This window comes from Peromyscus maniculatus, chromosome 12, assembly GCF_049852395.1.
Source record: "Peromyscus maniculatus bairdii isolate BWxNUB_F1_BW_parent chromosome 12, HU_Pman_BW_mat_3.1, whole genome shotgun sequence".
NCBI lineage: Eukaryota > Metazoa > Chordata > Mammalia > Rodentia > Cricetidae > Peromyscus > Peromyscus maniculatus.
The window spans coordinates 11073703-11086996 of record NC_134863.1 but is presented as its reverse complement, the minus strand read 5'-3'; the positions used below and the strand labels follow the sequence as shown (position 1 = coordinate 11086996).

The window sequence follows — 13294 nt, the reverse complement described above, 5'->3', positions numbered from 1 at the left end:
ACACAAAAGAATGCTTAGAGAGAAAAGAATAGTTATTATTTCATTTTTTGGAGTGTTTTTAGACCAAGGGAGTTGGCACTTATCTGAGGTAGATCCGGCCTGTCCAGTTGGATTTAAGCTGGTTTTGAAACATGTTAAGCTTTATCAGAGACAGATTATTTTAAAGCACCTGATTCATTTACTAGTTCGGCATCCAGGAGACAGATGATCAATTATTAAAAGCATTTTGTAGTAATAGATGTTTATGTTAAAGTCTTTTTTGTAGTGCCCAGAAGCTTTTGGGTCTGGGGGTGTAAATACCTTTTAGCTGTTACAGTTTCTTACTTAATGATCTCTGGACTCCAGATCTGTGGTGGTCCTGTACCATTAGCTGAACAGTGAGTTAGAACAGGGAACTGGGAAGAGAAAAGCTTGTGGTGCATGAGAACTTACTTTTTGGAATTAGGGACAAGGCAAAGATCAGGGACCTGTCTGTGTGGACGTGAGAAACACAGGCTAGTAGATCTGGAGTGAGGCAATGAAATGAAAGCTCCTATCTTAGTTGGAAATCTTTTCCCATTAAGTAACTCTGAAAGTTCAATTAAATCTGGTGAGGTGGGTAAGGCTGTCTTTTGTACCCCGACAATAGGGAAATGAGGAGAGGTGGCATCCAAAAACTTTCAGGACTGTATCGGTGGTTTTGGTGTCCAGAAGGAAAGAAATGGATCGCTTCCCTGCTGTGTTCTGGGTTCCCTGCCATGTCTGTAGCTAAGCCTAGGTCTGCTGGAGGTCTTAGCTTGATGTACCCATGCGTCTTGGTGCCTGGGGGCAGTCAGCTGACTAGCTGTCTTTATAGGTGGCACTTATAACAAGGCTGTTGATGAGCATGGCAGGGCACTTGCTAGTGTGGCCTTTTCCTCACTTAAAACAGGGACCCAACAGCTTTTGGGAATCAGTGAGTGCCAGCACTTGGCAATTTTGTTTTCCGGCTTTTATCTCTTCCCTGGCACACTTTAAATGCCACAGATGACTCTTTTGCCTGTGGGGTCAGAAACCTTGCTTTTCAGATGCTTCAGTTTTAGTCGGGGTGGTCTAGGGAACAAGAGACGGATTTTACTCTGTGTCCTGAATTTGTTTTTTTGTCTGATGATTGCTGGCTTAAGGACAGCTTTTGGAAGATCTGCCAGGAGGCAGACTATAAACGATCCTTTTGGAAGACTTGTCTGAGGCTATAGGCTGATTTTTGGCTTAAGAGCCATCCTGATTACTGTAAACTTATTTGTATGGATCTTAGCTGCTTCCAGACCTGTCTGTGCCTCTCAAGGCAGTTTGAGAATGAGTGGGTGGAGTGAAGGTGAGTCAGTGCGAGAGTCAGTAGAAGCCACCCAAGCCCGCCCATTTGAGCCTGCCACTGCCGGTCGAAGTCAGACAGAAAAGGTTGCACGTGGTAGAGGAAAAGAAAACATCAGAAGTAGGGAGGGAGAAGGGTTCATAGCTTTAGCAGAAAGCTTGGGGATAAAGTAACTCTTTTATTTGCCCGTTCACTGGCAGAAGTTCCCGCAAAGCTGTTTTGTAGCCAGATTTACCCGTATATATATGCCAATGTAAGTGGTAAATGTATCCGCCCCTTTGTCCCACGGCTCTAGCCGAGAGAAAAATAAAAAATTAAAATAACAAACTGGGATCAGACTCCAGTCTCAGGCATCCCCGAGGAGAGAAGAAAGATCTATGAATCAGCTCAGGTTAGCCACCCTCTTCATCAAGGGATGCTAAGGGCTGAGGTGTATGCTGGAGGTGGTCCACCTGATGGACCAAGACAGCATTGACCCCCTTGTCAGGAGCAGCAAAAATGTGTCATTGCCAGTGCAGCCCGAGGACAATTCCCAGGGTGTCTGTCGCAAAGACTATAGGTCAGACTACAGCCTCGAGAATGGCAGAGGAACTCACTGTGTAGTGAAGAAACATGGCGGGAGCAGTAGCGGTGTGGGGGTCCCGCAGAGGTGAGGGACTCACACGCACGCTCGTGGTCTCCGGTCTTGTGGTCTCGCTGGAGTGGGGAGGAGGCAGTGGCGGCGGTGGTGGTCGCAGCAGGTCCTAGTTGATCTCCCCAAGTCTGAATGGCACCAATGAAGGGGTTTAGAGCGGCAGTTGTTCCTGGCCGGGGCTATGGCAGAGAGAGAGAGAGAGAGAGAGAGAGAGAGAGAGAGAGAGAGAGAGAGAGAGAGAGACTGTGTGGAGGACAAAGAGAATATATAAAGAGAGTGGGAGGGCACGTCTGCTTTTTAGGCTGGGACACCCTCGCAGACTGATGATGTAATAAGGACAGAATCCTTACAGTGGGTCCACTCTAAGAGATTGAGATCTGTATTTCTTTTGGTCTTACTTTCATCCTGCAAATACTGACTAAAGAAAACAAAAACAAATAGTGACATGTTGAAAGGTAATCATCATGCATGCCTACTTAAAAAAAAACAAAAACCTTTAAAACAAACCAACAAAATTAAATAAAAAAATTAAGTAAGCAAGCAAGCAAGCAAAGAAATAACCCCAGATGTGTAAACCCTAATGCATTAAAGAGGAACAGAAAAAAAAATCAAGACAGCATACCTCCTCTAGAATTACTGTATTACTGATTAACCATCCAGTAATGGTATCTAGTAAGAGTGATTTTGATGAAATCCCAGAAAACTCAAGATAATGATAACAAACATGTTCAAGAACACAAACAGATGAATAAAATAAAGATGATTGTGGTGAGCCACAAGATATAGTATAGAGATTCAGTTGTGTATTAAAGCTATAATTTGACTGCCCAAGGGTCTGTCAAAAGGCAAGCCATTTATTATGAATATTTGCTGTTATCCAGCTTTTAATGTTTCAGCTGTATTCTGCTATGAAATTTGTGCATGCCCAAATATTCCCAGACCATTTGGCAAACAGGTCAGCTCCTCAGACTTGCTGAACTTCTAGGTAACTAACTCCCCCAATAAACCTAGGAGACAGGCTGGCTGGAGAAACATAGCTTGGTTTCTTGTGCACATGAAGCTCAGGCCATGCTCTTGCCTTGAGGCCTAGTGGTTCTTCAGAGCAGCTGACTGAGAACAAAAGAGGTTTTTACATATCAAGGTGGAAGGTAGGGTGGAGCAACATTCCCGAGGGGGCAAAGATCCAGGTGGCCAGGGGAAGAAGGGACAGGCGTTTTCTGTAGAGGAGACAGAACAACACCGCCCAGGAGAAGGGAAGAACACAGAGATTTCATAGATGGTAAGACAGAACTCTTGTAGAGTTCATCAGAGCCACAATAGAGAGCAAGTAAAGATGGAGGGTGAAGAAACAGAGGATGAAGATGAGGCTGGAATCATAAGAGCTTAGTTGTTAGCAGGACTATGAGAGGACAGGAAAAGAGGGGACATAGAGGAACTGAGTGTCAGGATGGAGCTGAAGCTATGTAGACAGGATTTCATCCCAGAGAAATAAAGTAGACGTACAAAGAGCTTGGTGTATCTAGTTTTATTCCTGCCTTGAATGCCTGATGGAGCTGTAGCTGAATTGATAAAATTTTGTCTTAGAGGAATAAAGTTAACAGACATAAGAGCATAGTATACATAGATTTTTTTTCCCTTAGCTATCCCACACCAGACATAGCATCTTCCCTGGACTCTGGGCAATCCATAAGTGATGGATGTTATGAAAGAAAAAAATCAACAAAGAGAGAGACACTGAAGAAAGCCAAGCAGAAATGCTGGAAATAAACCCTGGCAAGTCAAAATTTAAAACTGTGGGAGTCTCAGCAACAGAACAAGTCAAGAAGAGGACAGAAGAGAAATGAAACAACCCCACAAGGCTAAAGATCAAACAATAAAAAGGTACTGGTGGGAAGTACAAGATATATGTGACATTCTGAAAAGATCCAATTTATGGATTATAAGGATAGAAGGAGAAATCTCATTCTAAAGGCACAGAGGCCATTTTCAAAAGAATCACAACAGAAAATTTCCTAGCGTTAGGAAAACAAATGCCAACCTTGATACAGGAGGCATATAGCACTGAACAAACCAGAAAAGTCCCTCCCTGGTCATGTTACAGTTAGAATGCTACAGACACAGACAGGAAGTATACTGAAGGTGGGCGGCAAGAGGGAACACCAAGCCGCAGCCCATCTGAGTAACTGTGGGAGCCCACAGAGGCTTCCTTAGTGAGAACTTACTCAGGATCAGAGAATCTGAGCTGCTTCACCCAGCAGGGCTGCATAATGGGATGATTTCACCATGGGTGTGATTACACTTGGCTGGATGGTGTGCTTGGATCTTGCAAGCAGGTGGTCTTTTGCTTGGCCCATGGCATGTTATAAAAGCCCTTTTCAATGAAGGACAAGGCTGGTGGGTATTGACCAGGCCCTCCCGAAGCTATCCTGTGTTTCTGTCTTTCTTCTTGTCATCTAGGTCTCTCTTTCCATCTGACATTCCTTAATTCCTCTCTCCTCTACCTAGGAACCTTCTAAAAGGTGGGAGCTGGACCCCCACAAATAATGCCAATTTGTAGATGAACAATCTTATTAAATAAGAAACACAGAGCCAATTGCAGAGTTAAAAGCCCAAGAGGTCAGAGCAATAGCTAAGAGCTAAAAACCTTGCCCTTCACTGCCGTTGCTGTCCTCCTCAGCAAGAGAGCTACTTCATGTGTATCTGTCTTCTTATAGACTTTCTGTTCTGTCTCTGACCCCAGATAAGTTTATTAGGGTGCACAATATTTTGGGGAACACAATACCACCACACCAATTAGTCAACAAACATTAAAATCCAGAAGGGCTTGGGGTGATATTTATCAAGTTCTGAAAGTTATCTGCCAGTGTGGAATAATATAAGCAGGCAAAGTTACCTGCCATTATTGGAGGAAAAATAAAAAATTCTGATAAAGATAAAAGTAATTTATGACTATACCAATCCAACTCTGCAGGTGATTGTTAAAGAGATCCTGACTAAAGAGAAAAAAAATCTACCCATGAGGCTCAGGCCAGATGAACCATGCTAGAATTAAATACTAAGGAAGGACAACCCCAAACAGTACAAAACAAATAAAATGGCAGGAATCCGATAGCTTGGTTTAGTCTTAACAAACCTAGGAAAACAGAAGTAATTCTTTGTATCCTATGTTGTGCCCAGATCGCGACCCCCAGAGAGACCACCAAGGACGAGCAAGCCGGAATGCAAAAGCAAGGTTTAATCGTGGATATCCAAATGCAACACAAGCCTAGGCAGGGACTTCGTCCAACAGATCCAACGCAGTGGAAGCTGGAGGAAGTTTTTAAAGGGAAAAATCACAAGGTTACATCATTTAGGAGATGCTAGTATGGGTACAATTCTGATTGGCTTGTGTCTAGGAATTCCAGAAATCACAATTCAGTTTTCCTTCTAAGGAAGTAGTTGCCCACCACCATTTTTCATTGGCTGCCCCCAGATGGGGGCATCTGGAGATTACCCAGTCACTATGGAAACTAGGGTTGGGACATTCTATGGTCAAGCAGCTGCCTAGGGAGCCAGGGAGAGGACATTCCATAGTCCGGCAGCCATTACCTCCTGACTACCTTGTGACTCTGTACTTTTACACTTCCTGGTTTCTGGAATCTGAACTGACTGGTCTCAGTAACTTCTGGCCTGTTCCAGTAACTTATGGCCTGTAGATAAAAGGAGTAGTCTTAGGCCTTTACAGTCTTAGGCCTTTAGTTTTGGGGTGAGAGCATTTTGGTCTTATTTTGGTTCCACACCTATTCATCACAATGGAATATGTCTACAGGTGAACATCAAGAGAAACCCTAAGGCACACACAACTGATGTTGATGAAGCCAGTGGAATATGTCTACAGGTGAACATCAAAAGAAACCCTAAGGCACACACAACTGATGTTGATGAACTGTGAAAGCCTAGACTTAACTTCACAGGCTCAGGAATATGCCATGATAACTTGAATGGATACAGAGCAGTATTCTCCTGCAGACATCCTGTCTGCTGTTTAAAGGAAAGCTTAACAAGATCCTGTCTGTGGTTTATGGCCCTTGGAGATATCTACATAATCCTGCTGAGCAGTCCAGATAGTCCTGTTCAGCGGGTTGTTGTTCCCTGCCGAAAGTTTAGACCAATAGTTTAAAAAAAAAAAAAATCACCGTGCCCCTTCTACCCAATCCCAAGTTGCCAGTTCCCAGCTTGTGGTTTTTCCCTTTAAAAATCCTCTGCACCTGGGCTTGTGGCTGTCGTCATCTTTCCTTCCATCTGCCTTGCAGCGGCCCATGTTGAACCTGAATGTAGCGATAACGCCCGTACTACCTGTGTACTGAAAAACAGAGACAAAAGACAGCGGATCATTCACCTCAGCTGAATGCCGAATGCCGTTTATTGAAAGAGGGAAGAAACCTTAAATACAGGCTTACAGCACAATGGGAGAATCCCAGAGGGCAGAAGTTTGCTACTGATGTTTACAATCTTGCATCTAAGCTGTTAATGCCCAATATGCAGGATACACAAACAAGGAACTTCCCTTAAGCATTCAGAAGGGTGGAAACCAGCAGGGAATTAGCATAGGGAGGACATCTGGTCAAGGTTGGCAAGCAGGCAACAGTTACCCAAAATGGGAGGGCCAGGGCCCTACAGGTCCCCCCTTTTTACTAAAAAATGAGCTTCTGACTTAGGTTGTGTGGGACGTCAGCAGGTCACCTTACCTGTCATGGAGACACATGCCCAGGCCACACAAATGCTCTGTCTTAGGTTGGTGAGTGCCCCCCAAGCATTACCCGTCTCTGAATACTCATTATCATACAGGCTCAACCACGTGAGCTGTAGAGTTAACTGCTGCCAAAGATCTCAAAGTGGCACTGGGCTTGCAATCTGTGCATTTGACACAGAGAAGACCAACAGAAGTCCAAATGCACCAATAGCCAGTAGGCTAAAGGCAATTGAATCATTCCCTACCTTAATGAGCCTTACTGCAAATTGGAGTCCTTGTAAGATGGTATCCCAAAAGCAAGTGGAACTTGAGTTTATAAATTTTATAACTTTCAAAGCCAATCAAAATGTATTTAACTGTTGAATTAAATTTATCATGCCCAATAGAATAAAGGAGTAATTAACTGTGGTAGCTACTCTTGCTGCCAGGGTCTCCATTGTGCTAGCTGTAGTAACCAATTATGAAATAGCAATCCCAGAAACAGTAGCAACAGTGGCCACCACTGTGATAACAACAACATTGGCAACAGCAATTTCAGAATCTCTTCTGGAGCGTGTGAGCACCATCTGTGTCTTACTGCCACAGTCCACTGGCATGGACACAACTCCAGGAACAAGAACCACCAAGGCCCAGGTTTCTTGATCCCAGCATGACTTAAGCTGGCAGCTCTGCAAAAGAACAACTAAGAACCATAAAGAGAAAACAGACAGCATACAAGGAGCAGAACTAATGGTCTCAATAATGGCTACATTCAGGCTCACAAATTTTAAGGTATCTTCAAAAGAGGCTAGATGAATTTCAGGAGGCCAATAAATGTTTCACAGAGCCACTCCTGAAAAGTAGGTACTACACCAGCTTGAAGAGGGTTACAAAATGTGAAAAGGCTTAGCTGGCATGCTACTGTTAACAAATGGAGGTCAGTGACCTTCAGGGTTATCCTTAATCTCCAAGGTGTCTAGGTGACACGTTCTCAAACATACTTGAAAAAGCAGTTACAGTACCTTACCTTCTGAAGAATCCAACTGCATGGCTACAGTTCCTAGGCTTACATTAATGCTTGCCAAGGCTGGCCATATTGAGCTCTCAATCCCCATTGGCATCAGAAGGGGAGAGTTCTTCACAAAGGACAATAGGTCTCTGCCATGTTGGGATTCAGCAGCAGCTACAGGGTGCACACAGCACTCAGGAACCCAAAGAGGAACCTCATTGTCCTGTGTAAAGACACAAACAGATCCCTGGGCCCACACCAACACTGTATCGGGTCCCCTCCAAGTGCCAGTAGAAAGATCCTTCCATTGCACCAGAGGATGATTTGCAACAGGAGCCCTCCAGTGCTTATCTGCAGCAGATACTCCAGCAAAATCCACCAATAAAAAATTTAAAATATATAAAATAAGGGAAAGAATAGAATGTGGAGAGGAGAGATGAGCCCCTAGCTCCCCCTTTTTACTTTAGCAATATATGTTTTTAAGGTACAATGGCAGTGTTCTACTATAGCCTGTCCTTGAGGATTATAAGGAATACCAGTCTTATTAATGATAGAAAAATCTTGGCAGAATTTTGAAAATCCCATAGTGCTGTAGGCAGGACCATTATCAGTCTTTATGCATTTTGGCACTCCCATGTAAGCAAGAGCATGAAGACAATGATTCTTTACATCTTTAATTTTTTTCCCCTGAATGGGCAGAAGCAAAAATTAGAGAGGAGTATGGATCAATAAACACATGGACATATTGTAATTTTCCAAAGGAAGGCACGTGTGTGATGTCCATTTGCCACACATGATTAGGTAAAAGTCCTCAGGGATTAACTCCCAAATGAGGAACAGTTAAAAATTCAGCACAAATAGGACATGATTTAACTATCTGGATGGCTTGTTCCCGGGTTATGCCCGTATGATGATGAAGAGATCCAGCATTAAGATGATAACATTGATGCAACTGAGTAGCCTTTTCAAAGGCAGAACAAACTAATGTGACAGCCATAATGAGTAATGGCATCAGCCCTCTGATTACCTTTGCTTAGAGGTCCAGGCAACTGAGTATGAGCTCTAATATGGCCCACATAAAGGTTATGTGAGTGGGGCCATATGAGTCCTTGCACTTGCAATAAATATTCATGAATGGGAGAAATGGATGGTTTGTAGGCTGGTGTCTCCAAAGGCATAACTGCATGTGCCACATATTGGCTCTCAGTATAAATGTTTAAAAGCTCATCAGAAAACATCTGTAAAGCAAGCAACAGTGCCCATACCTCCACCATCTAGGCAGAAGTGCCTTGGACTTTCATTCTCTTCACTATGTTACCAGAAATTACCACAACAAAACCACGTGAAATGCCATCAGTAAATACCACACAGGCCTGAGGAATAGGAGTCATCTACACTATCTTGGGAAATATAACAGGATGCAATTAAAAAAATTGACACACATTATTAGAGGGCTAGTGAGTATCAAACCGACCCTGCATGGAGCATGTCAATATGGCCCAATCATTATCATTAGCTTGCAACCATTTTGAGACTGGGTGTCTGGGGTCACCACAATATCTGGCTCTTTATCAAAAGTTTGAACATTGATCTTGATTCCCTTAAATATAATCTGAGCAACAGCCTGAGGATAAGGAGTAATGGTTTTTGCTGGAGAAGCTAGGGAATATACCCATAGAATAGGACCTGTTTGCCAAAACACTCCAGTAGGTGAATGAGTAAAACAAAATATCAAATACAATAAGGGAGAAGAAAGATCTATATACTGCATGTGAGCCTGTTCCAGGGCCCCTTGGACACACTGTAGGCCTGTATGCCCTTCAGCTGTTAATTCACGGGGAGATAAAGGGTCAGGGTTGCCCTTTAAGACATACAAAGGATGAAGCTGACCTGTTGGAATCTTTAAAGTGGACCAAAGCCATTGAGTATCTCCCAGAAAGGTTTGGAAATCATTAAGCGTGGGTAGCTGATCCATACGCAGATTAATCTCTTGTGGAAGTATGCCTGTGTGTAACAATTCATGACCTAAATAATGATGGAGAAAGGATACCTGTATCTTTTCTGGGGCTATCTGTAAATTAGCCAGGCTAAGAACCTCTTGTAATTTAGAAAAGGCATCAAAAACAAGTTTTTTATCTTTAAAATATCATCCATATAAGTCAATCACAATTAAATGTCAATATTTAGGAATTGCCACGGGGCAGGCAAACCAGGCTGTGTTGCTCCCATGAAAAGCATGATTGTATTTACAGCTCTAAGATCTTGTAATAGCCCTCATTTTCCTGATTTCTTGTGGAGGCCATTTTGGATCTCAGGATTCTTGTAAACTATAGATATGTCCCGCACCAGAATCCAGTAGTCTTTCAATCTCAATCCCATATAATTGTATTTTTAATTTAGGCTGTTTATCATTGATATCTGTTTGTCAAATCACCTTTTCTCCTGTACTTCAAAAACCTCCAGTTCTATATATAGGCACAATTTTGCATTTGAAATATGAAAGCAATAATAATTGAGCAGTTCTATCACCAGCCTCTATTTCCATGGTCCTTTTTACATATGTCAATTATAAAAGCATTAAATACAATCTCTATAGGATTTGAAGAGGTAACTTTTGGCAATACTCTGTAGTATTTTTATAAAATCTTCAAGTAACACATTAGCACAAATAGCCAATTATTAGCAATGTGGATCAAACAATTTATCTGTATTTTATTTACTGGAAAAATAATTTTGTAACCTCTTTATCAGTAAGAGATTATTTTTTATGGGTTTACCTTAGCAATAACATTTAATAAGCTAACAACCCAATGAATTTCAAGTGTTATATTTCTTTTCTTTCTTCCTTCCTTCCTTCCTTCCTTCCTTCCTTCCTTCCTTCCTTCCTTCCTTTCTTTCTTTCTTTCTTTCTTTTTTTTTGGTTTTTCGAGACAGGGTTTCTCTGTTTAGCTTTGCGCCTTTCCTGCAACTCACTTGGTAGCTCAGGCTGGTCTCAAACTCACAGAGATCTGCCTGGCTCTGCCTCCCAATTGCTGGGATTAAAGGTGTGCACCACCACCACCTGGCTCAGGTGTTATATTTCTATAGAATTCTAGAAAGCAACTTAAAGAGCAGAGCCAAATTTTCAGTAATGATCAACAGACAAAAGCATACCTAATATATAGTTCAAAATTATGAATTCTGTTTCTTAGTTTATCTACCATGAGAGTCAATCATTCATCTGAGAATTTATTAAGACAATCAAAAGAACAGAACATCCTTTATACATGAATGATTAATATCCCTGGAAATTCAAACAGCATTGACTTAGCATTCCATGTCCTGACCGAAACCATTTTTCACCAGAAATTGGGCCCGTTTAAACTTTTAGTGCTAGTCCCTCTCCTGGCCTCTGCTCACTTGCCCGCCCATGAGCCTGTTCCCCTCATGGGCCTTGTGGCTATGCCTCCTGCCTGTGTGTACCCGCCTGCCTGCTGCTCTGGGCTGTCTCGCACACGCCTTCGCTGCCTTGCTGGACGCGTGCCCCACACACGAGCACTCACATTTAAACGTTCTCTTACTCCCATGAAGGGACTACCTAATAATGAATTATTCCCACCATTAAGGGAAAAACAGAAAAACATTTCCCATGAAGGGATTCTATATATTGAATTATTCCCACTCTGAGAAAAAAATGAACATTTAAACCAAAATTAAGCAAACAGACAACGAAACTTCTATGACTCTTTGTAATTCAGATGCTGCCGCTCTGTGCTGGCAGGCAGAAAGAGCTCAGAGTTTTGGCTATCTTGAAAATTCTAAAATTGGAAAGAGCCTTTTCTTCCTCCATTACCACTGGGAAGAGGCTTTTATCTTTTCTTCATCCTTCCTCCACAGGGCCCTAAAAATCTTTAGGTCTAGTTTCAAAAATTTCCCCCCTTTTACCGGGAAAATCCTTTTTTCTTGATTAAATTTTTTCTACCTTTTCTAATGGGAAATTTCCTTTCCCTCCCTCTTCTCTGTTGGGAAGATTTCCTTTTTTATTTAAAATCTTTAGCTGTCTTGCCCTATCTTAACTTCAGTGCCCTCCTGCTTCAACAGTCCAGTTAACTGACTGTGAGCTAGCTGCACCCATTTCAATTCACCCTTATCTTTTCTTTTTTTTCTTTAAATTGCTGGCCAGGCTTACCTGGGTGTCCATCAGCGATGTCCCTTCTTTCTTGGATCTCGGGACCTCCATTTGTAGCAATAACACCTGCGCTACCACCACCCATTCACCATGTCTGAGTGAGGGGCTGTGGACTGAAAAACAGAGACAAAAGACAGCGGGTCATTCGCCTCAGCAGAATGCTGAATGCTGTTTATTGAAAGAGGGAGGAAACCTTAAATACAGGCTTACAGCAAAATGTGAGAACCCCGGAGGGCAGAAGTTTGCTACTGATATTTACAATCTTGCATCTAAGCTGTTAATGCCCAATATGCAGGATACACCAACAAGGAACTTCCCTTAAGCACTCAGGAGGGTGGAAACCATCAGAGAATTAGCATAGGGAGGACATCTGGTCAAGGTTGGCAAGCAGGCAAAAGCTACCCAAATTGGGAGGAGGTCAAATTGGGAAAAGGACCCTTATGTGCTTGCACTGGAAAAAGACTTCTTGGTGGCCTTTGGGGGTTTTGTGAAACGTGTACAACAGAAGCAACAGACTATTGAACAATGGGTCCTGGAACTAAATGACAGTGAAAACAATGTCTCAGAACCTCTGGGACACAATGAAAGCAGTCCTACAGGGACCTTTACAGCTCTACATGTTGATGAAGAAATCAGAGACATTGCAAATACTATGAATGATACACCTTAAAGGATTTTCGTAAAAAGGAAAAAAAAAAAAAAGAATAAGCCAAACCTCAAGTAAGTAAATGAAAAGAAATCTTTATGATCAGTCCAGAAATTAATGAAATAGAAATGAAAAGAAAAACATAATCATTGAAACTAAGAGTGGGTTCTTTGAAAAGATAAATAAGATTGACAAACCAAACTAACCAAAAGAAAGAAGGCACCAACTTATACAATTACAGGTAAAAAGGGAACCATCACACCAGATACCAGTGAAATGAAAAACATCAGGTCTGGAGGTTAGAGACAGCTCACTGGGTAAAAGCACAGGTTGCTTTTCCAGAGGACCTGGGTTCAATTCCCAGCACCCACATGGTAGTTCACAGCTGGTCTATAAGTTTGGTCCCAGGGATCTGATGGCCTCTTCTGGCCTCCTTGGGCACTGCAAAATATGATGCACAGACATACATTCAGGCAAAACACCCATTCACATCAAACTAAAACATATAAACAAAAACATAACTTACACAAAACACCACGTCTCATGTTGAAAATACATATTCCACTAAGTCAGAAAATCAAAAAGAAATGGATGAATTTCTAGACAATGTGACTTACTAAAATTGAACCAAGATGAGATGAATAGTTTTAAAAGATCTATAACATGCAATGGATTTAAGCAGTAATGAAAGCTCTCCCAACAAAAAGCAGTCCAGGCCCAGATGGAGTCATGGTGATGTTTATGAAGCCCTCCCATGCTTCTCAAGCCACTCCATAGAAATGGAAGAAACACTTCC

At 42.2% G+C, this 13294-nt stretch overlaps 1 pseudogene; it reads left to right on the top strand.

Moving 5' to 3' along the window:
- The window catches only part of LOC143268211 (bcl-2-related protein A1-like), a 282316-nt pseudogene that overhangs the window by 140558 nt on the left and 128464 nt on the right, over window positions 1-13294 (top strand).